The sequence below is a fragment of the Bos taurus genome, chromosome 5 (assembly GCF_002263795.3).
Source record: "Bos taurus isolate L1 Dominette 01449 registration number 42190680 breed Hereford chromosome 5, ARS-UCD2.0, whole genome shotgun sequence".
In the NCBI taxonomy this organism is placed as follows: Eukaryota; Metazoa; Chordata; class Mammalia; order Artiodactyla; family Bovidae; genus Bos; species Bos taurus.
Window position 1 is genome coordinate 75,800,595 of NC_037332.1, and position 24,068 is coordinate 75,824,662.

At 56.5% G+C, this 24,068-nt stretch overlaps 1 protein-coding gene across 5 annotated transcripts in view; it reads right to left on the bottom strand.

The window, feature by feature from the left end:
* ELFN2 (extracellular leucine rich repeat and fibronectin type III domain containing 2) overlaps positions 1-24,068 on the bottom strand; it is a 71,927-nt gene that overhangs the window by 24,655 nt on the left and 23,204 nt on the right. For 3 of the 5 annotated variants that reach the window (XM_005206872.4, XM_059887003.1, XM_005206874.5), the window contains exon 3: positions 6,839-11,481. The exons of the other annotated variants lie outside the window; for them this stretch is intronic. The gene's annotated coding sequence lies outside the window, so the exon portion shown is untranslated. The remainder of the gene's footprint in view (positions 1-6,838; positions 11,482-24,068) is intronic. 5 annotated transcript variants of the gene reach the window in all.

A 24,068-nucleotide genomic window follows, 5' to 3' on the forward strand; every position in this document is an offset into this window, starting at 1 on the left:
TGAACAGGGCATCCAGATGTCCCCTCAGATGGAAGGCTGATGCAGCATCAGAGGCTGTGATTATCACGGTTGCCACAGGGGGTCTGCCTCACACCTCCTCGACGCCCCCCCCTGCACCGCCCACCCCTCCCTGCCCCCACACCGACCGGTCCCTGGGCCAGCTCAGGCTGAGGCCGGATGGGGGCAGGGGAGGAGGTAACCACGAGGCTGCGGGTCAAGATGGGGTCCCCAGGCAGCAGAGAGCATTTTTGTCCTTGGCTCTGCCAAGCACATTCTCAGGGCTGGAGTCAGGAGACCTAGGCTCCCTTCTGACGTGGCAGCTGGCTCCCAGGGGGCCTCAGGCCAGTCCTACCCGCTGGGGCCTCAGTGCCCCTCCCCGCCAGGCAGGGAGGTTGAACCGAGGAGGCTGACTTGCCAGGTCTGTCCTGTCAGAGGACCCTCCGTCTGTGCCTCTGCCGGCTGGGAACGTCTGGGGACCGCATTTGTATGCAGGTGATGTGCAGGTGTGCGCTGGCTCAGCGCACCAGCTGTGCTGGCGTGTATGAGTAGACGTGTGTGCAGGCCAGCGTGTGCACACGCATGCCTGTGTGCATGGGTCATGTGCCCGCCTGGCCAGCTACAGGAGTGAACGGCAGAGTAAGAAGGGGCTATCTGTGAGTGGAGGGGTGGGAAGGGATGCACGTGGGGCATCTCATGGAAACGCAGGCAGGCGCCTGCCTGTATGCTGACATGTTAATAAGCATGTGTGTCCCACATGAATGTGTATGTATGCACATGCGCGACTTTAGCCGCATCAGGCCCCACCTCCCACCCTCAGATCTGAGTTGCTCAAAGCGGAACCCACTCAGGCAGACCTAGCAGCTAGCAGGCAGGCAAAGCTGGCCAGACTCTTGGAAATCCCAGGCCAAGCTGAGGGTGTGGGAAGAGGCAAAGGGGAGGGGAGTGGAGTAGGCGAAGGGGCCCAGGCTTGAGGGAGGGCCAGAGCGGGATTGGGGGCTCACTAGCCCTGCCCTGCCTCCTCCCTTCCCAAACAGTCCAAGGTGTACAGTGGCACCTGTGCCCCTAGCCTAGCCCCTCTGAGTTCTGCCCACCTTGGCCCTCAAGGTGACCCCGCCCTCTCTCCTGCTCCTCCTGGTGTCCAGCTCCCCCCTCCCTCCCCCATGACTCAGAGTGGGGAGGAGGCTCCCCATTACCCTGTCCCATCGTCCCATGTGCGTCAACTGCCTGTCCCTGTCCCCGGGCTGCCTGCCCACCACCCGTCGAGGCCTGACGCAGCCAGGGAGGGGGGACGGCAAGGCCGCTAAGGCGCTGACAGCAGCACTTGGCCCCCCGCCCGGCTGCACATCCACTCGAGGTGTGGGGAGGGGTGTGCCGGCTGCTGTGCTGTCAGGCCTCGGGCTGACGGTTCTGGGGGCCAGGCCTCCCCCTGCTCCCACAGGAGTGATGCCCCAGCCCAGACACTAGTGCGAGGAACCAGGGCCCTATCCGCCTCCCCCCACCCTGCCCCACACGCCAGGGGCTGGTGAGAGAGAGAGGAAGTGAGGAGCTGCAGCCCAGAGGCGAGAGCTGAGGAGGAGGGAGAAGCCAGAATCTGGAGCCAGCTGAGCAGGGAGAGACAGAGGAATAGAGATAAATGGAGAGGGACCATGGGAGACGGAGGAATCGATCGGCAGAGAAGCACGGCGTGATGACAAATGTGGGGGGTTCGAGGGAGGGCACACAGTCCAGCTGCCCACTCCGCCCACCCACCCAGGGGCCAGGGAGACAGATGAGCACTGAAGCCACCAAGATGCTGTCTGTGACCAGCCTGGGAGGGGGGTGGGGAGCGGCCGGAAGCGGCTGTTGGAAGCAGAGGTGTTTACTGCCCAGGACGCAACCGGTGCAAAACCTGTGAGGGTATGGCCACCATGGGAAGCCAACTGTGGGCCAGTGGCCGGGCGCCAGGGCTTGTGCAGCAAAGAGTAGTGCTCCCAGCTGACCTGGACCCCTCCCCTAATGTCCCACCCTCACCCCACTCCCATAGGTGTGGGGTATTGAGTGAACTCTGGCCAGAGAGGGGGGCAGACCAGCATCTCTTCGAGGGTCTCTCTCTCCTGCCACCACAGAGATGGAACATGGCAAAATTGGGGGGCAGCATGCCATCGAGGGATCCTGGGGACCCCAGTCTAGCAGGCTACACACTGCATGATGTCCACTCCCACGTGGACACCCCTGCACAGAACGAAGAGTCGGCAAGCCCATGAGGGTCTGAGAGGAATTGAAGAGGGGCCAGGGGTCTTTGTTCAGAGCTGGGCACGGCCTCAGAACATCCAAGTCACTCTGGGCAGGGCCCTCCCCTCTCTCCAGGGCTCAGCACCCACCCTCAAGCCGTCGGTCGTCCCTATTGGATCTTGTGCCCTCCTCCTCCAGTGGCCAGGATTCAAGACCCCTCCATGGACTCAGGATCCTAGAGCCTCTGAGCAGCCGGGAAGAGGCATCCTGGCTCTGCTCAACCCCAGTCACTGTCAGAGGGGAAGCTGAGGCCAGGACTGGGGAGGGCACATCTGGCTGGTAGCAGATCCGCTCAAGACCCAGGGCTGCAGTAACAGACCCTGATACGCCAACCTCAAATCCTCTCTGGGAGCTTACTCCCCAGACATGGGCCCCGCCCCCCAGCTGCCCCAGGACACCGGGCACGGGAGAGTTTCTCTGCCTGGGAAGTGGGTTTGAACGATCCCTCCCTGCAGGGCTGCAGGGCAAGCACGCTGCCTGGTGCAGAGCAGGTGGCCTCAGAGAATGTTAGCTACCATCCTTCATGAGGCTCTTCTTATTTCCTCACAAGCCCATCAGGGTTCCCCTGGACTCAGGCTCCCTGAAGCCCTTGGTCACATCTCCCCAGACCCTTTCACTTCAGGCCGACCACCAAGCTCCCCAGTCAGAGGGGAGCCTTGACCTCTCCACCCCAGGCTGTGGGGCTGGGAGGGTCAGGGAGTCATTGGGCCACTCCTCCTGCTTGGGCTGGGCGAGAGGATGAACAGGGTAAAGGCCTGTGTGTCCCCAGGCTCAGGGCGGCTTGGGTGGGGAATGGGGGTGGGCAGAGGCCAGAAGGCAAGAGGTGGGGCCGCTGACTCCGAGACCTTGGGTCCTCTCCAGACCACAGTTTTTCCACCTGTGTGGCAAGGTGAGTGTCTCCCAGTCCCCAGGGCTCCCAACAAAACCCTAGGACTCAGTGGAGACAGACACACTCTCTCCTGGCGAATGCATAGCTCCTGCCCATAACGTCACACCCTCATGGATGTTGGTAGGGTCCCGGGAGTGGATGGGGGAGATGCCGTGCGTGTTCGACCTCCCAGGAGCGGGACGTGAGGCTTAGCCAGGGAAATCTCATTTGCAGCAGCTGATCAGCCCTGGCACGGGCTTCTCCCTGAGCTGGCTGGCCAAGGCTCCCTGAGGTGCCACTGACACTGTCCGTGTCAATGCCATTACCCAGGATTAGGAGAACCGAGGACCCCTGGGGTCCAGCCAGAACTTGAGGGGCAGGTGGCCACCTCACCTCTGCTGGAAGCATAGCACCAAACTAGGGGTCCCAGAGGTCGGCTGCCACCGCTCTGCCCTCAAGGACAAAGCCTGCCACCCCCTGGGAACTAGATACTGAGTCTTGTCACTGCCTCCACCTCACCAGGGCTCCTTGGGCAGGCTGCTCTGGGCCTTGCTTCCTCACCTGTGAAATGGGATAATTATACCTTCGCCCCTGAACTACTGTCTGGTAAATGAACCATCAGGATTTCAGGTACAAAGAGCCCCAGCTGCAGGACAGAGAGGAAAATAAAAAGCATGGATGTGGGAGGCAAAGGGTCCTGAGAGTGAATGCTGTGCTGTGTGACAAAGGGTACGTTAATTAACCTCTCCGGGCTTTAGTCCCTTTCCCATAAGAGCGACACAGCTAAACAGACTCATCTGCATCTGATATTTCACATTCCTTGAATCTCGTATTAGCCCTGCATGGTTGATGCTGTTGGCTTCATCTAACAGATGAAACACCAAGGCCCCCTCCTTCCCCAGCTTCCTCCAAAGAGCTGGGTCCATCACAGGGACTGGACATGTAGGCCATCTTGTGGGTTTCCTGCCCCTTGAGTAGACACCTCCCTCCCTACCAGGAAAGCATGTAAGAGTGGACCATCCATAAACCAAGAGAGAATTCTACATATCCATTCATCAGGAAGTACTTAGTCCAGGCCTCCAGGCCTATGCTCCTCCAGTATTCCCAGGCACATGCCCACCTCAGGGCCTTTGCACATGCTACTCTCTCTGCTTGGCATGCCCTTCCCCCAATATCCACACAACCCACTACCTCACTTCATTCAGGTCTCTGCTCAACTGCTCCCCTCAACCTTGCCCTCCCTGATACCAAATCTGAGATGATTCACTTGCTCTGGTCCCTTCAGAGCCCTCAACAATACCAGACACCATTTAGCTCCTAATCATTCCCTCCCCGCCCCCATCATAAAATCAAAGGAGGCTTTACCTTGTTCGAAACTGTAACCTCCATGCCTGGAACAGGGTCAGACATTTAGTAGGTGCCAGAACATGATGTGTGGAGTGACAGATCAGGGCTAGGGACAGGGACGAGGGACAGAAGGAGATCCTAGAGTCCCTGACACCACTGAGTCAGGACTTGAACCATCAGGGGGAGGGGTTCCACTACTGATGAGGTGTTCATGGTGTGCAGGAAATGTGCTGAGCCTTCTCTTTAGCCTCATGGCCCTGCTGATGCCTCCTATCTCTCAGATGAGGAAACAGGCTCAGAGAGGTGCCATCATCTGCCCTAGACCACATAGCCAGGAACTTGAACTGGCCTGAGCTCTTAGAATTACCAGACTTCCCAGGAACCCTACAGATATGACTTCCCCTGACTTAAACACCTCCAGGGACAGGGATCTCAGCACCCATCTGAGGCTACTGACTCCCTTCTTGAACAGCTCTGACTGTTAGAGGTTTCTTTATATTACAAAGCCAGACCTAGCTGCTGTACCTCTGTCTGCTCATTGGTCCCAGCCTGCCACTGGCCAGGCACAGCCCATCTGTAGCCACTGTGGCCAAGAGCCCTCCTCAGAGGTCCTTCTGGTATTTGTTCAACTATTATCTCATGCTTCTGCCATCCACATATCCAGCCTAAACGGCCTCAAGTCCTCTACTGCTCTTCCTACTCCATGGTGTCAAGTCCCATACCCTCGGGTCCAGCCGTGCTGGGTCATGCTTGCTGTCAAGGTCCCTCCTAAAAGGTGTCACCTAGAGCTGAGCCACAGCACCAACATGGTTGGAGTGGTGACAGGCACCAAGGGACCCTCTGCCTCACTCGCTTCGGCTCCATGCTCGTTAGAGCAGCGTGAACACGCACAGCAGTGTGTCCCCACCTTGTCCGAGATGCCAACCAAACCCTCAGGCCCCCTCGCACGTCCTGCAAGTTTGCCCCCATGCCCTCAGAACGCTGTCAGGCAGCTCCGGGAAGTATCTGTTTTGGTTTCACCCGAGGTGCCGGGTTTCCATCCACTCCCATTCAATCATGTCTTGTTAGTCTCAGGCCTCCGTGCCAGCTGCTCCACATCTCGGGGGAGCTGGCTCCTGCCCCTGACACCGTGGCACCCGCTCCCGGCTCCGTGCCCTTGTGCGCCAGGTGAACAGGGTGTGCCGGCTGCATCCACGTCACAGGGAATCAGAGAACAGGCCCGCAGCTCAGCCCTGGGGTCGGGAGGGCACGCTGTCCAACCAGCCACACGCTCGGCCACGCTCTTCCACACCCACACAGTGTCACTGCACACCCACTGTGTGCCTGTGATGTGTGTTACTGCAGACAGACTTGCTCTACCCTCACCAGGTTTCCAACTTACCCAAAAGAGCTTAGTAAGAACACGGCCATATCAACAGCAACAGTTACGGGGTTAATTGGGTTGGCAAGGCCTTGATGCACGTGCACGCATCTCCCAAGAGGAGTAACCTCGGCCAGAGAAGGGGGCTGGGCTAGTTTGCTGTGCCACGCGCTGTTGTGACACTCAGAGGGCAGGCTCTCTGTGTCACCTTGGGCAGGTCGGCGCCTTGCCCCCTCTGGGCCTCAGTTTCCTCATCTGTTTATAGGGATAACAGCTGAGTGCTTGTGTCTCTCTGGTTTGTTGGGGCCACCCCCAGCCCTCTGTGACTGCTCACTGGGTCATCTCCCAAGAACCCCACTGGGGCCTGGGCTTCCCCTGCTCCCAGGGGTGTCGGATCTGTTGTTGGCACCAGTGCTGGGTCCAGACCTCTGTGAAAGGAGGTAGGCAGGAGGATGGAAGGGCTTTTGGGAAACCACCCAGCAGCCTGGTAGGAGAGGCCCTGACACTGGTTCTGTGGGCAACTCTTCACATGGCCCACTCCCTGGTACCCACCCGCCGACCCTAAGCAACACACCAGCCACCCCAGCCACCCCCAGGACGACTGTGTAGAGCATGTGACCCTCCTGCTCACAGCCAAGAATGACCTGTATTAAAAGTCTGTCTCCTAGTCCCACTGCAGGAGTCATCTCTGGCTTTCCCAGAATCCCCCAGGCCATTCAAGGGACTGCCTCCTCCATCTGACCTGTGACTCCCCAACTGACCCCTGCTTTCCCCCACCTGACCCTTGCCTCCCCACCTTGCCCCTCACCCGCACCTGGCCCCTGCCCTCCCCCACCTGGCCCTGCCTTCCCACGTGGTCTCTGCCGCTCATCTGGCCCCTGCCTCCCCCCACACCTGTCCTCTGCCTCCCCCATCTGCTCCCTGCTGGCCCCTTGGCCTTGGCTCCGGCACACCCCAGGCCCCGCTCAGCTGCAGCCCCGGGCACTACTCACCAGTCTCCACTGGACCCGCTCTTTCACCAGTGCCTGCGCACGCACGGCTGCCTCTGCCTGCATGGCCTCCATTCATTCATTCAATAAACATTTATGGAGCACCTACTATGTACCAGGCGCCGGCTAGGCCCACCCTCCCGGCTCTGCTCCCTCTCCAGGGCCCCAAGGGGTGAATATTTCCCTGCTTTCCAACACCCTCAGGGCTGCCCCAGGGCAGACTGGCACGGCTGGAGCCCACGGGGAGAAGCGGAGGCTCCGGGTGGCAGACAGCGCAGCCCCGGGGGGGAAATGAAAACAGAGTCCTGGGCTGACATGGGTAGGCCTAGCACTTCTCATGTGAACTCACTTAAACCTCTGCACAACCTCATGAGTCATGCTGTTATTATTCCCACTTTACAGAGGAGGAAACTGAGGTTTCACAACTGCTACAGAATGGCTTTGACCCTCCATGGCACCAGGCTCTGGGTCAAGCCATACTATGAGTTCCTGTTTCATCTGGACAATGGCTTTTTAAAAAAATTTTTAATTACTTGCCAATGTTGATAACTTGGGAGATTTTATTTTTAAAATCCCCACTTCTGGAATGACTGGAAAACCTGGAAGAACTGGCTGCCCACCTTCTACATCTCTGCGGAGACAGGGCAGATGGCACGAGCCTCCCTGGTTCTGTAGCTCTGGGACATTCTGAAGGCATAGATCTTTTTGTGGGGATGGCAGGTCTCTGATTACGAATCTGGGGCTCAAGAGTTATGTAGTTCCTTGATCCCAAAAGTCTACTTGGCCTCTGTGTCACTGATGGTACAGGACTGCCCTGACCCATCCACAACCCTTGCTCGCCTCCAAGCAGGCCCACCAGAGTGGGGACCCCAAACCAGGAGAGCACCCCCACACAGCCCCCTGACCTGCCTGTCTCCCCACGGGGTCCCTGGCTCTTCAACAACGCTGCTCGGTTTGCTAGGTCCAATTGGGGGCTTCTGCTGGGGTTTGGGAGTAACGGGCTCCCAAATACGATTCCTAGTCCATAAAACGTTGCCAGCCAGGATGGGCTGAGGCTCCCACCAAGGCTGCTGTGAACACCAGGAGGCATAAAGCCTTGGCTGCCCAAGCCACAGCCCAGAGTGGGTACCGCTGCAAAGGGCTCTGGGGCTTCTAGAATGGCCCCTTGCTCCTGCCCCTCCCCCAGAGCTTAGGTTCCCCTTGCTCTGCTTACCTGGGACTCCTGCCCACCCTCCCCATGGCCTCTCCCAGGCCACCACATGGGCCCATAGCCAGCCAGGGCCAGGCCCGTTCCAGGGTGACAGTCTATCACAATCCTGAACCAGGTGGTCGCATGGGGTACCTCTCCTAGCCCTGAGACTGGCTTCTCTGCAGGGGTGGGGGGGTACAGCTTGCAGAGGCCTGCAGCTGTGGCACCAGAGAACAAGGAAGCTCTGTTTGGGCAGGAGGAGCCCCGGAAGTGCCCAGGGGAGGGCCACCCCATGGACTGCCGGCTGCACAGAAACCACAGCCCAGGACACGTGTCCACCAAGTCTGCGTGGCCAACCCATGGAGACCGGCCCTCCTTAGTGTTCTCCTAGAAGGACAGGCCGTCTTCAACTCAAATCCTGGCCCTGCCACTGAACGAAGAGCGTGGCCCAGGCAAGCTATTTCTTTCCTCTGAGTCTCAGTCTCCTCTTCTGTAAAATGGGACTAGAAGGGCACGACCTCAGAGGGTGGGAGAACAAAGCTTCAGAGCAGGTCTGGCACATAGTAAGTGCTCACAGCTACCTCTAGAATGGGTATGATGGCCTGGCTCACAGGTGTGGCATGGTGCCTGGCACAAACAGGGTCCCTGTCACCCATCGCTGCAGCAGTGGCAGCGAGGAAGGGATGAGGCCTGGCCCTGGACAGTGTCTGCCTTCCTTCCTGTTCCTGCCCCTTCAGAGACCTGCTCCCACCCCTGCCTTTAGCCTGCTCCTCAGCCTCGGTTTCTCTCCCGTTGCCAAAGCACAATGGCTGTTATAATTAACGGATTATCTCAGTGCGACAGCTGTGGTCCTTTGAAAATTGGGTTGAATAACAAGATCCTGGCGTATGGTAATTTCTTTTCATCCCCTGCTCCCTCTTTCTCTCTCCCTTGCTTCAGCCTTGTTACGCATGCAAATGTTTCTTCCCCTTTCCCTCCTTCCCAAACACCTCCTCCTCCTTGGTGGCCCCCTCCTCCTCGGGATGGCAGTGGGGGACAGACTACAGTTCTGCTTTCTGGTGACAGCCAGGTGGGAACTGACCCTCCAGGGCCCCTCCATGCTCCTGGCGCTGGGCAGATTGCCTGACACATGTGACTTCTGTCATCTCCCGGGCAGACCTAAGTCCCTACACTGGGGGATTCGTCCTACCTGCCAGGCCACTCCTTCCTTGGGCTACTTTGCAGGGACCTTCCCTGAAATCCTGGTCCCCACTCTCTGATCTTCCCAAACCTACTTTCCCACTCCTACTGCCCAGCATCTCTGCCCCTCCCAAGGCTTCTGTTGGCAGCTTGGTTCCAACCACCATCCCCCTCCCACTGCCTTCTGGACCCCTCCCTGGCACGTGACACTCCACCTGTCCTCATCCATGACTGGACTTGCCTCCCACTGCCCGCCCACTCCCCCTCCACTGCTTCTCTCCCCTGCCCCTGAGCCAGGCAGGAGCATCCCCATGTGCCCACACCTGGGTGGTCTTGGCGTATGCCCTCCCACTGCTCCTGTCCTGCTGCAGTCTCCTTCCTCACCCAAGGTGAATTTCTCAATCTGCATGCTCAAGGGTCTCCCTGACTCCACTCTTAGCACCCCCTCCACCCAGTAGAGGAGGAGCATTCTAAAACGTACATCGGAGCATGGTGCTCCCTTGCTCAAAAGCCTTCACCGGCTCCCTTACTAATCTGGGAAATTTCCAACAAGGATCATCTGAAGCTCAGCCTCTGGGGTCTTGCGGAGCTGGTTTCCTGCCTTCCTCTCGTGCCCTCCTGCTTCCCTCCACCAATCAAAATTGTCTGGCTGGGGTCCCTCCTGTGGGTTCCCACAGCACTCTGGGCTTCTTCCATCACAACCAGAATGAAAACCGCTGCTGTGACTCCTGAGCTGAGTTCTCCAAGGAAGGGTCTGATTCTCCACTAAAGGCCAACACCGGACACCCAGTAGGTTCTGAATAAACATGTATTGATGACTGAATGAAAGAAGCCTGCTATCTCCCTTTATAGATATGAAAACTGAGGCTCAGAGTAATAACTTGCTCAAGATCACACTGTTTGTGCAAGACAAAACCAGGATTTGAACCCAGGTCTGTGATTCTAATGCCAGTCTTTCCCACTCCCTGGGGGTGGAGGGAGAGCTGTGGGGGTCAGCTTCTGCACAGATCTCAGGGGATTTGAACCTCCCTCCAGCCTCAGCTGGGTGATAAGATGGGACTCCCTGCCCATGCTGTCACTGCATGGACCTTGGACTCCCAGGGCCTCAGTCTGCTCATCTGTAAAGTGGGAAGGAGCCCTGCCTCACTCCCATCTCAGAGGATGTCTGTGGGGACAGAAGCTCAGGTCTTGGAGAGAGCCAGCCCTGCTAACATCTGAGGGTTCGCCCATCTCCAACCTCCAAACCCAACTGCACTGCCCTTGACAGGTACTTCTATGAGCTTGGGGGTTCCTAGGATGGCTGGTGTCACACAGGACAGAGATGCACCCCCCCACCAAAAAAAGTGAGAGCTAGTGGAAGAAGCATGGGAAAACTGAGGGTCAGATCATGACCTTGGGCAAAAACTTCCCTCTCTCAGCCTCAGTGTCTTTGTCTGTGAATGGGGCCCAGTAATGCCCACTTTATGGGGTTGCCATGGGAACTGATGTGTAATGTGTCCAGCACATGCAGGCACCACCGTGGTCACAGGTTCTACAGGAACATGATGGTCAAGTGTACCCAGGAGAGAGGGCAGGTGAAGGGGGCAGCATAAGGCAGGGCCACTGTTCCTGACCTCCGTCCTCAACAGCCCACAGAACAGAGCTCAAACCCCAACATGAAGCCTTGGGTCCCCCCCTCCCTCTCTAACTTCATACCCCACCACATCCCTTCTCAACCTACAGTTACAGGGATTCCCATCTGCGTGTCCCCTGGGCCTTAGCTCATGTTCTTCCTGACCCTGGGGTACCATTTCCACCTTCCCTACCCCCTTGCAGCCCAGGCCTTGTGCCTCCTCCTCCAGGAAGCCTTCAGAGATTTCTTCTCCACAGGAAGGGTGTGGGCCTCCCTATCGTGCCTTCCCCCATGCCCTGATTCCACCTTCATGGACTCCTGGAAGGATCCTAGAGATTGTCTTACCCCACCCCACCCCACCATTTGTTTTACAGATGGGGAAACTGAGGCACAGGCAAGGGACAGCAGCTCTCCAGGGATGTGCTTGTACCCAGGTATCTGCTGCTACCAAGCCTACAGGCAGCTTCTCTCCTGGAGCTGAGATGTCCTTGTTCAGACCTTGCTTGTCTTCTCCTCACCCCCCAGCTCAGAGCTACCTGAGGATGGGACTCCATCTTCCTCTCTGCGCCCCCACCCCAGTGCCTAGCCTAAGGCCTGGCGCATAGTAGGCACTCAGTAAATGTCTGTTGAATTGAATTGCGCTCAGGGCGGCCAGTCGTCTCTGCTCTGTAAGAGAAGCATAGAGTTAGTGGAGCCGTTCCCATGGCGACGGGGGTGGGAACCAAGCTGGTGGGGTGGGAGGGCAGCCTGCCCCAAGGACCCCGAGGGCCCTGGAAAGGAGAGGGTCTGGGAAGCTGGAACATTCAGACTTAGAGGAGTCTGAAATTCTGCTCCAACAGGCAGCACAGCCCTGACAAGTCATACCGCCCCTGGGGCCTCAGTGGCCTCCTCTGGCCATTGGAGAGGACACTCCAGTCCCTAGGGGCTGTGAGGACGGCTTGTGATGAGGACCAGAAGAGATGTGAGGAGGGTAAACAGTGACTCCCGCTCACACTGAGCCCTCAGTGCCTGAAATATCAAGTCAGGTGGAAATGATGGCCCATTCTACAGACGAGGAGACTGAGGCTCAGGGAGGCGGGGAGGCTTCTCCCCTGAGGCCGCACAGCCCGCGTGCTTGATCCCATGCTGTACACACAGTCTCCCTGCAGAGAAGGGAGGAAAGCAAGGCATAAAAAAAAAACAAAAAAAAAAAACCCCAAAGACGCTGAACCCACCAAAAGGTGGCTGGAGCCCAGGCCTGGGCTGAAGAAAGAACTCCAGGCACAGGGCCCAGCATGAGCCCCACGGCTGTGAAGGTTTAAAGCCTTTCAGATCCAGAGGCTGCAAAGGCCTGGGCAGGCCCTGATGTTAATATAGATCAGCAGAGACTATAAATACTTGGCCAGGCCAGGTATTGCAGGGCCAAGCCCATGGAGCAGCCCAGCAGGGGCTCGAACCCTGGCCCCCTCCTCCTTGGGCCTCCGTTCCCTATCTGTCAAGAGCAGGCTACAACACGATCATGACAGGTTCTTTATCCAACAACCTCGAGTTCCCTGACCCAGTCAGGCTGGCAGGGGGACCTCAGGGCCCAGGCTAGAGTCCCAGGAGGAATTAAAAAGGATGCAAGAGAGGCTGCCCTGGTCTACCTGGGACAACCAAGGGAGGGCTTGGCTGGGCCTCTGCTCCCTGGCCTGGAGCCCGGGAGAGGCAGGGAAAGGGGCCTAGGATGCCAGCCATTCACTCCTTCACTTTCTCATTCATTCCAACAGCCATTCTCTGAGGATCTCCTGCTGGGGGAGCCGAGGATTCATTGCCAAAAGGCACAGCCTCAGGTAGATGCTCCAGTGAGGAAGACAGCAAGACAAACAAGCACGGCAGTGCAGAGGCCGACCTCAGGCTCCGTGCCCCATCCCAGACTGCATCACCTGACACTAGATTCACACCTGGGTGTGTCTGGACCAGTACCTTGTCAAGGCCAAGGACGGGGAGGGCAATCTCGCTCCTGTTGTAGACACAGAGCCCAACCCGGCACCAGGAAGCACTCCATTAATATTCACAAAAGGACCGAAGAATGAAAAAATGTCTTGGAGCTTAAAAGAAAGGGTGCCCATACACAAGGCCATGGCATGGCAGGGGTGGGGTGGGGGAGCAGGAAGGAGCCCACACAATTAATACACAATTTGCCCACTTGAAGGATGGAGAAACTGAGACTGAAAGAGGCTAGGGGATGTGCCCAAGGACCTCAAAGCTACAAGAATGGCGCAGGACCCGCAGCTCCCCAGATACAAGATAGGCTGGTACATATAAATTCCAGGTACAGCTGCTTCAAGCATCAGAGGGGTAATGTTTGCAGGTCTGAGACTCCTCAAAACGCTGAGTACAGGTGAGGGTGCAGTATCCCATCTTCTCTCCAAAGCCTCAAAACAGCTCTGGGTGGCAGATAGACCCTCATACCACAGACAGAAAAACCGGGGCTCTGGGAGAGGGTGTAGGATTCCCCAACCCCAGGCCCTTCTTGGTCAGTACCTCAGTGGGACTCTCCTGCTGACTGGCGGTTCCACCTCCATCCCCTCTGAAATTCACCAGCACGGGGTGCAGACCTGGGCCCGGGCCTGAATCTGCCTCTGCCGACTGGGTGACTCGGGCAGGGACCAGCCCTCTTTGAGCCTCAGCTTTCCCAAGAGCCATCTCCTCTGCCCCACGCAGCTGCTTCAAGGAGCAGAGGAAAGAGCATGCATGGACGATCAGTCACTTCAGTCGTCTCCGACTCTTTGCGATCCTGTGAACTGTACCTGCCAGGCTCCTCTGTCCATGGGATTCTCCAGGCAAGAATACTGGAGTGAATTGCCATGCCCTCCTCCAGGGGATCTTCCCGACCCAGGGATCGAACCCTCATCTCTTGTATTTCCTGCATTAGAAAGCAGGTTCTTTACCACTAGTGCCACCTGGGAAGCCACAGAGGAAAGATCAACCCCCTTACAAACTGTAAAGTGCTAGTGATATTGAAGGGAATTTAATCACTACTGTTACACTTTCCTTCCTCAACCACTTCTCTGCCCTTCTTTCTAACAAGGCTATGACAGTTTCTATCAGATGCCCGCACTACGCCTACCTCTGGTGCTAAGGGGTTGTCATGAATTTCATCCCAAGGATCGTAGGGATCATTTACTATTTTTATGCCCATTCTGCAGATGAGGACATGGAGGTTCAGAGAAGTGATGTGACTTTCTCAAGATCACACAGCAAGAAATGAGAGCACTTAGCCATGACCCTGTACATCTGCTTTCAAGTATCTGTATATTCAGCCCTTTGGGGCCACTAGAGTCCTCCAGTTCATTAATGCCCACCTGTTCCCTGGTTTATCCAACTTCCCAGATGTATGCAATATTCATATTTCCATCAGCAGCAGCTCACGCACCCTTCTCTGAGGCCTTCGGGAGCCCCATTAATCATTCAGACACACCTGCATATTCATTAACTTACGAATTAATACAGGGCCCCTTATTACTTCGGGCCTGCTGCCTGCATTAAAGATACTTCGACTTCATTCATTATTAAACTCCTCTGATAAATGATCACATCCGTCCTTCACAGAGTGGGGCAGCGCCCAGGCCCCCAAGCTAGTAGGTCTGCACCAGCTGCTGTGTGACCTTGAGCCAGGCCCTCACCTTCTCTGGGCCTCCCGAATGTTTACCTGATAAAATGAGGCAAAGGACAGTCTCTAAACACTGCCTGGGCTTGTCGAGACTGGCCCTGTCCCATCCTTCCGCAGGCTCCTTCAACCCTTCCCTGCACTTACAAGGCTTTCCTGGGCTCACACGACCCTTTGTTCTCCATAAAACAGGAGCCAGTTGTCCCTGCTGTTTTCCTGATCCTCTCCCACCAGTGGCCTCCATCCACATCTGGGCCTGAGCCTGGGCTTTGCAGCCAGCATCATGTATCCTGAGCTAAGCTGGCTTGGCAGACCAGAACATATCCCAGATCACAGAGGCCAACTGCCTCCCGTGGCCAGCAAGGGTGGACTCCGTCTGCCACACAACAACGATGACGACAACAATAATAATCACAAGTGCGCCCAGCATTTCCTGAGCACATACCAGGCCCCAGGCCTTGGGCAAAGTCCTGCACTGTCTCAGCCTTCTCAGAACCACGTCCACTTTACAGATGGGGAAACCAAGCCCAGTGAGGTCAAGGCCATTTCCCCATCTCACTTGGGATCCCCAGCTCATCACCATCACACACTTCGGTTGGAGGTGGGACCCTCGGTCAGCACCCTGCCCTGGCTCCATCCTTTCCTGACTGGGTCCTCTGTACACCGACCCTACCTAATGGGGGGTTTCAGGCAACACAGAATGGGCCCCCACTCCCTGATCGATCCCCTGATGTCTGGCACAGAGCAGAGCCCATGAACAAAGCGTGAGGATGCTGCTCCCTATGTCACCCCTGCTGGCTCCGCTGCCCTCCCGCTCCGCTCCTCGAGCAGCTCTGTGTGGGGCTGCTCACAGGGCTGCTGGGCTGCCAACAGCAGAAGGGCCAGGCTGCCGCCTCATACCAGTGCTGGGCCCGAGGCTTCATTCTCTGGCTGTGTGACTATGGGCCCATTACCAAACCTCTCTGTGCCTCGGCCGCTTTATCTGAATCACACCTGACTCCACCGCCTGCCTCATCCCTCATCTCCAATCCATCCTGTCACCTGCCCAGGCCACATACCTGAGTGTTCAAGTCACTGATGGCCCTTGTCTGGAAGGGAGCACTGGCTCCTAGCAACTCCAGGTGTCCCCTGGGTGCCTCCCCTAAACCCTTGGCTCAGATGCCAGAGAGCCTCTCAAAATAGCCTGTTTACTGTGTACCCGCTGAGGACTCCTCTCTTAAAGCCCTTCTAGAATCTTCTGTGGCTCCAGGCTGAAGCTAGAAGTCCTTCTGAAGGTCAAGGCCCTATGAGGCCTGGCCCAACCACCCACTCCAGACCCCTCTCCTGCATCCTCCCTTAAGGCAGCTCTCTCCTCTCCCATGGAGACGCTCCTGGCTCTTGTCTGACCCCCTGATGGCATCTGTCCCTCCCACATCGCCCAGCCATCGAGCACAGGGTGTTCTCCACTGCAGCTCCAGTCCCTGGCACAGTCAGCCTGGCAGTGCTGTGGCCTGAACCAATGCCTCTGTCAAGTCCAGAGAGCAAACCCACAGGGCTGCATTGTGCCAACAAGGAACCCAGCAGACCCTGTGAAGGCCTTGCCATTCTTCATCTGCATGCAGACACAGCCCCCAGTTACACAGTCCCCCTGTTACTTTGTCAACAGGGTAACAAGGTAAAGGTCATCGGACCTATTTCTCAAGTGAGAGGTTCAGAAAGATAAAGTGGGCTCCCAGGTCGCCACTAGTCAGTGGTGGGGCTGGGACCAAGCCTTACTGCCTGGGCTCCGGGCACCGAGCACTAACTACATGCCAGACCTCAGTGAGGTTTTACATTAACTCATTCAAGCCTCTCCATAGCCCTGGGAGATGGGCACAATTATTCCACCCATTTGAGAGATAAAGAAACAGGCCCAGAGCAGTGAAGCCACTCATCCAAGGGCACACAGTGAAGAGGTGAAATAGTCTGGGACAATACACCGAGCTGTAGCCATGGAGCTAGTCTGTCCTCCCAGCTCTGCTCAAGTCTCCCCAGGCCTCTGCTGCCAGGGCTGCCCTGGCTGAGAAGCATCTCCACTGTGGCTCCCTCACCAGCCCCAGCTCCATGGCAGCAAGGACTGGAGCCATGTCCTTCCTTTCGAGCCCCCGGATCCATCATCTGGAAGAGGGTAACAGGCCGACCAGGAGCCCTTCACCAGCAGCATATGATCCCCACACCTAAAGCCTACAACACACTAGGCCCCAGACTGGCAAAACAAGTCTCTGGTCCACAGGGGATCACCAGGGGGTGAGGGACCCTGGGTGGGAAGGGGCAGGGGTCTCATTCAGGGTTTGGGGGCAACAGGGTTCAGGTGCCTGCCTGCTGTCATCAAGAGCAACATGAAGCCAACAGGAGGACAGAAGAGAAGATGATGGTTAACTGGGGGGCTTGGCACCTCTGAAGACCTGCCGCCCAGGACCCAGGGGGGCCAGGCATCCCCAGAAGGGACTGCACCCTGCCAACTAGACAGTCCACAGCTAATGAGCCCCTGCTGCGGGGCTGGACTAGGGCAGAGGAAACAAAGATGGGCAAGGAAATCTCTGGCCACGAGGGAATTCGGGCAAGAGGAGAACCAGCACTCAGGCCCTGGGATCTTGGCTATTTAAGAAAACCCTCCTGCGGGTTATTGGGTTGGCCAAAATGTTCATTCAGGGTTTTCCATTATGGTTTTCTATTTCTATCTGTAGAATAGAGAAAGTGTTAGTCGCTCAGTCATGTCCAACTCTGTGACCCCACGGACTGTAGCCCACCAGGCTCCTCTATGTTATTCTGCAGGCAAGGATACTGGAGTGGGTTTGCCATTCCTTTCTCCAGGGGATCTTCCCAACCCAGGGATCAAACCCGGGTCTTCTGCATTGTAGTCAGATGCTTTACCATCTGAACCTCCAGGAAGCAAACCAGCCTCTAATTTCTCTTAAGAGAGAATCTGAATTTTCACAGATTGGGGTTGCTAAAAGTGGGGTAACATCAGTAGATTTCTGGGTACTTCCTCACTGTACTCCCACTGTGAGTGCTGAGGGTAGGGACCATAGACAGGTCCCTTTCTGCCCCAGGCCGCAACTTGGGGGTTTGGCACACAAAAGATGCTCAGTAATTCTGGCCAAACTGTTAGTGCATCATTTCCAGGGCCCTGTATCAAAACTACTGTGTGTGGGGAACCCCCCTGACCCCGGTCACCTCCCTCATCCACTTTCAGACCCTCTGGGGTACTTGAGAGAAGGTCAGAGCTGGCAGCCCCCTCAGCACATCTGGGCTCCTGACATGTAACAGGTGAGGGAACTGAGTCCAGAGTGGGTGAGAGTCTTGCCCAAGACTGGCAGCCACATCCTTTCTCCTTCAGGCCCCTGCTTCCTGCCTCAGCTTCCCAAAGGCTGCTGCCCCTCCAGGCTCTGTCTCCACCCACCTATGTGTGCCCCCCACTCTAGGGTGACCTCAGGCATGCCTTTGGTTCCCCAGATCCTAGACTTTAGCTTGTCGGATGTCTCCCCAGGTGCCCTGAAAGGCCCCAGGCTCAGCCCAGGTCATCTTTTCACCCAAGCCACTTCTGCGCACGTTTCCTCTTGGTCAAGGTCACCACCACCCTGCCTGCCTGCTCAGACCACAGATCCCACCATCACAAACTCCTCCTGCCCCTGCCGGAAAAGAATAGTGAGACCAGCCACCAGCTTCATCCTCGAAACATCTCCCCCATGTGTCCTCTGCTCCCCACCTCACCAGGGCCTACCGCCATCATCACTCGCCCCCTTGCCCATCATGGCCCCGTTTTTCTCCAGCCCCTCCCTCATGGCAGCCAGGGGGAGTCTTGCACAGGGCAGCCCTGACACTGTCTCTCTTCCTCAGAATCTTTCTGGGAGTTCCCTGCAGCCCCGAGGACAGGGGCCAAGTTCCTTCCTGGCATGTGAAGCTTCCATGAGGGGAATCCATACCTTCCTCACCTCCTGCCCCAGCCCCTACTCACTTTCCTGGCCCAGCTCCCTGACTGACAAAGGCCCTTTCCTGTCCCTGCCACTTGCCCCCAGTACTGTGAACCCCTACCAGCTTCAGCTCAGGCACCACCTCCTCCAGGAAGCCTGCCCTGAACCCTAAGCCTGGCCTCACCATTCCACAGCATCCCTGGGCTCACAAGCTACAAGTGGTAACCCCCCGGACAGTCACCATTTCCCTTCCTGAGAGCCAAGGCAACACAGCGTGTCCCTTCAGTGCCATCAAGGGGCCTGGCACGGAGGAAGTGGGGCACGGGGACTGAAAAAGCACAAGAACTACATGGCCCCCAGGCATGTCCTTCCCAGCTGGCCCTGTCTCTATCCACCTGCCCACCTCCCCACTCGCTGAGTGGACCTGCTTTTACTATTGATGACAACATGGCCTCTCAGCTCCTTATCATTATTATTATGACCACTCAGGCCTCAACCAGTGCTGCGGCTCCTGTGTACACCATGGTCCCAGCCTGCTTGGGGCAGCATGGTCAGGCAGGGGCAGAGGAACAGAGGAATGGGGAGAAGGTGGACAGAGCCCCTGCTGGGAGCCTCACCTGGGCCAGGGGGCTGACGTAGCTGACCTTGAAGAAGACCCAGCAGCTCTTATCTGGGCACGCAGGGCTTCTGTTTACAGATGAGGAGACTGAGGCTCTGACCAAGGGCAAGCAGCTAATCTGGAGCCTCATGGCCAGTGAGGGCCAAGCCAGGGATTCGAACCTGCCCACCAGACTCCTGCCCACTCTCCTTGCACTAGATCCGGTAGCTTTCAAAATCAAAGGAGGGGACTTGTTCACCCCGAGTCCAGGCATTCCAGGAGGCCACAGGCACTGAGGACAGAGCGCTAAGACTGGGGTCCTGCACACCCTCAATTCAGACACTTGCTGAATTCAGACATACCCCTGCCAGCTGTGTGGTCTCAGGGAGCCTGAACAGCTTCTCTGAGCCGATTCCTCATCTGTCCCTGAGGATGGGAGGCTGCCCTGCAGGCCTGCCCTGAGTGCTAAAGGAGACAGAAATGACCACAGCCAATAACTACAGAGAATCTCCCAGGCTGGGCTACAGGTAGGTTAACTCCCTCAAGTGGCCCCACAAGAGGCAAATTCTTACAATATCCCCATTTTACAGACAACAAAATGAAGGCACAAAGGATCTTTCCAAAGCCTTGCAGCTATAAGTGTGGAGCTGGGCATGCAGCGCTGGGCAGAGAATGATCAGCATGGGTTGGGTCCTCACTAATGATATTCCTTTCCAGCTCAGACCTTCCCTTTAATCCTTCAAAGACATCCAGAATAAGCTGGCCTCTCCCATCTCCACTGGAACCACCTGCTGGGTCCTCCTTCCACCTTCACAGAGCGAACCCTCTCGCCCTCAGTGGCCTGGATCAAACACCACTTCTCCCCTGAGCCTTTCCTGAGCTCCACCACCCTCTGTCCTCTCCATCGCCACCTGCTAAAGTTCCCTGGATGGCAAACAGACACCTCGAAGACCCTGCCTCTGCCCAGTCCCTGCACAGCTGCCTGAAGAAACTTCTTGAAGCATAGGCAGGTTCATGGAGCACCTCTCTGCTCGGACGCCTCTGGGGCCTCCCAGGCCCTTATCGCCACAGTTAAGATCGGGCTTGGTCCCATCTCTGCAACTCTGCCCTCCAGCACCCCTCCTGCAATGAGGCTACTGTCCAGAGAAACGGCACCCCACTCTGCACACAAATGCCTCCACACACACATGCCTGTGCACACACATGCCTATGCACACGTGCCTCCCACACACATGCTTGTGCACACACATACCTATGCACACGTGCCTCCCACACCCACGCCTGCACACACACATGCCTGCACATACACACACCTACACACACATGCCTGTGCACACACATGCCTGTGCACAAACATGCCTGTACACACACATGCCTGTGCACACGTGCCTCCACCACAACCTGCCTGACTCCTACTTGGGACTCTCCCTTGAGCCCCCCTCTACCACACCAGCCTCCCACTCCTCAGCCTGACCCCAGAAGAGCACCTTGGAACTCCCCTCCCCAACTCCTCAGCTCTTCCCACTCCTTCCATCCTGATCTGCATCATCCGCAATACTGTTTCTCAAAGCCAGTGGCGGGCTCCCTCTTGGGGAAGACTACACATTCTGGACTCCTCTGGCCTGCCTGGGGCTCACAGGGCCTGCCGAGACTCCCGCACCCTCCTTTCCCACTCCAAAGTCCTCACGTGGGAGCTTCTTACCCTTCTCACCCAACACCTTTTGGCCTTTCCCCTTGAAATGGCCACAACCTGGCATGTCCCACTCCCACCTCCTGCCTGCTACTCCTCAGACTCAAAGCCACCTCCCACAGGAAGTCCTCCAGCCCACCCAGGCATCAGTCAGCCTCATCTGCCTTCCACTTGGCTGTGGGATTCCTAATGGCAGGGACTGTTCTCATTCACCCCCCAATTCCCCAGAACCCTGTACGATGCTCAGCCCACACCAGACGCTGGAGAACTGTCTGCCGAATAAACATGCTGCTTCCCCCTTGAGCTCCCGGAGGCAGAGGGAACAAGTTCCATTAGCCAACCATGACCAATGTAAATCCACCCACTTCTCCCCACCTCCACCAGCCTCCAATGGCTCACGTGAACTACTCCTGTGGCCCTCACCTTCCTCCCTACAGCCACCCCCACCTGCCTACTGACTCCCATCAGGCCTGAAGAACCTCCACAGCCCTCCCTGACTTCCTGTCTTCACCTCTCTCCTCACTCGTGTGCTCCAGCCCCAGGGAAGGCCGCCTTGCTCCTCTGGGTGAATGAAATAATGAGAGTTTGCAGCTTCCTAACCCTCGACCCTCATTGCGCCTGTTTTTTGAGTGCAGCCTCTAAGCCTCTGAAGGGCAGGACATGGCTTACTCTTCCCAAGATCCCCAATACCCAGCACAGAGCAGGAGTTCAAAAGTTTCCATGAACAAATAAATGAGGGACTTCCCTGGTGGTCCAGTGGTTAAGAATTTGCCTTGTGATTCAGGGGCCTGGGTTTCGATCCCTGGTCAGGGAACAAGATCCACATATCCACAAGCAACTACATCCATGCACAGCAACTACTAAAGCCTGAAGCCCATGCACCCTGGAGCCCACACGCCACAACTAGAGAGTCTGTGCATCACAACGAAGATCCCACGTTTTGCAACTAAGACCTGACTCAGCCAAATAAACAAACTCTGGTTGTTTAATCGCTCAGTCGTGTCTGACTCTCTGCGACCCCAAGGACTGCAGCACTCCAGGCTTCCCTATCCATCACCAACTCCCGAAGCTTGCTCAAACTCATGTCCATTGAGTCAGTGATGCCATCCAACCATCTCATCTTCTGTCATCCCCTTCTCCTCCTGCCCTCAATCTTTCCCAGCAACAAAAACAAATGAATGAGTGCTGGACTCAAATCCTGACGCTGCTGCCTGGGCCTGTTTCCTCATTGCAGTCCTTGACCTCCCTTCTCCAAGGCTGGGGGGTGAGGGGAGCACAAGGGATGTGGGGATCAAAGGTGGAGATCAAATGACAGCAGCACCTGAAAGTGTTGTAAAACCACACGTCACTACACACCTGGGAGGGACTATTCATTCCAAAGCAGTGAAAACGAGGCTGAGGTTAGGTACTTCACAGACTCATTCATTTAGTACCATTTCTCAAGCCCTGGGCCAGGAGCAGGGCCTCCCAGTGCTCTGGACACAGTGGTTCTGCCCTGCGGACATTCACAGCTCAAAGGCAGGAGTGCAGGAGACCAGGCATCTCAGGGAGAAGGTCAGAGAGCCATGGGGCTTCAAGACGAAGTGGCTGAGGCCCAGTAGGGGTTCCAGGAAGGCCTCCTAGAAAAGGGGTCTGCCAGTTCTCAGATCATCCTGCTCCACCAGAAAGAAAGGGACCCAAACAGCCAGGTTAACTAGGAATACAGGCAGGCCAGCCCCTCAAGCCAATATCATCTCAGATGAACATGTACTACTACTACTGTCCCCATTTTACAGGTGAGAAAAATTGAGGCCCAGAGAACTGAAACCACATGTCTCAGGTCCCCCAGCTCTTGGGCAGCCAAGCTGGTGGTCTCTGGGCCTCCTGCACCTTCTGAGGCCCCTGGAGAGACTGGAAACCATGTTTAGAACATTCAACCTCTGAACCAAGGGACACGCCACTCTGATGGCATCCAGGTCAGCTGCTTCCAGCCACAGCTGTTGGTGCCAGACACACAGGGGCCATCAGGAAACGGATCTGAAGAAATCCCAGAAAACAGCTGCTTCCTGTGAGCTGAGGGGCAGCTGCCCTCGGGGCTGGTGAGGGTCCAGGTGCCACACTGGGCCCAGGGAGCCCTTCCTTGAATGCATGCAAATGAATGGCATAAATTTCTACTTACTTAACTTCACAAATGCTAACAAGCTCATAAAAAATAAGTTATTCTTCCTCAGCTCCACAACACCCTGCGTTTGTTTAATTTTGTTTTTCTTCCTTCTCCCAGCCTCCTCTCCAACAGAAACGAAAAACCACATCTTTGGGGCTTTCCCTGCCAAGTGGGTCTGTCCTTCCCCCTCCCCCATTCTGCCCCCCAGATAGGAAACCAAAGTCCCGGGAATGGGCCCTGCTCTCTCCACCACAGCTGTGTGATCTTGGGCTCTGACTCAACCTCTCTGGTTTAACTGGCTCAGTTACCAAGTAGGAAGCACGCTTGCCCTCAGCTGGCCTCTGGGTCAGTGTGAGGATCAAACATGGTAATCCTAGTGAAGTGCTGAGTCTGCTCCAGGCGCAGAACAAGCCCTCAATAAATGTCAGACCTTGTTATTATGTAAAGAAGAGTTAAATAGCTCCCTTCCAGTTAATCCATCTGTAGAGTTTGCCTTCTGGGCCAGCTGGCTGCCCATGGATAGGTTTTGTTGGTGGACTCAGAGCTGATGCAAATCTGGGTTTGATGCTATGAGGCAGAGCCTTTACCATAGGCCCCACCACACCCTACTGCCTTCCTCGGCCCGGATGCTCACATTTTGTGACGAAGCCCCCGTGGGTATCTGAGTTAGCTACCCCTAGTTTATGCCTCTCAAAAGCTTTTCCAGTGGGTCATTGATTGCATCATTAGGCCCAACTCACAGATGAGGAAACAGGCTCACGGATGGGCAGGGACTTACCCACAGTCCCTGAGGGAGGGGCTGTGGAACCAAGGAGAGTTCCCTCTCCAGTCCTGGCCTGTTTTCTTTCCAGAGCCACTGCCTCACCATGCCAGTTTAAGAGCCACCTCCCTGGTGGCTTCCCTGGAAGAGCAAATGGCCTATTAGCCAGACGATGGCAAGCCTAGCAGAACCCAGCACAGGGGCCTCCAAAAGATGGGGCCTGGGTGCCAAAGCTGCCCTTTCTTCCCAGGTCCCCTCTATAACATCTAAGTTCCTGGGCACTTCCAGGAACGGCCCTAGCCAGACAGTGCACCTCTTTTGCCCACACTGGCCCCCTTCTGCTGGCACAAAGCCTAAATAGCCATGGCCCCAGCCAGCTCCAATCAGTTACCACCAGCTACAGCCCCATAAGCTCCCATTTCGCAGAAGAGAAAACTGAGACCCAGGCAGGAGAAGAACATTCCCTATGGTCACAATGAGGGAGACTCAAGCCCTGGCT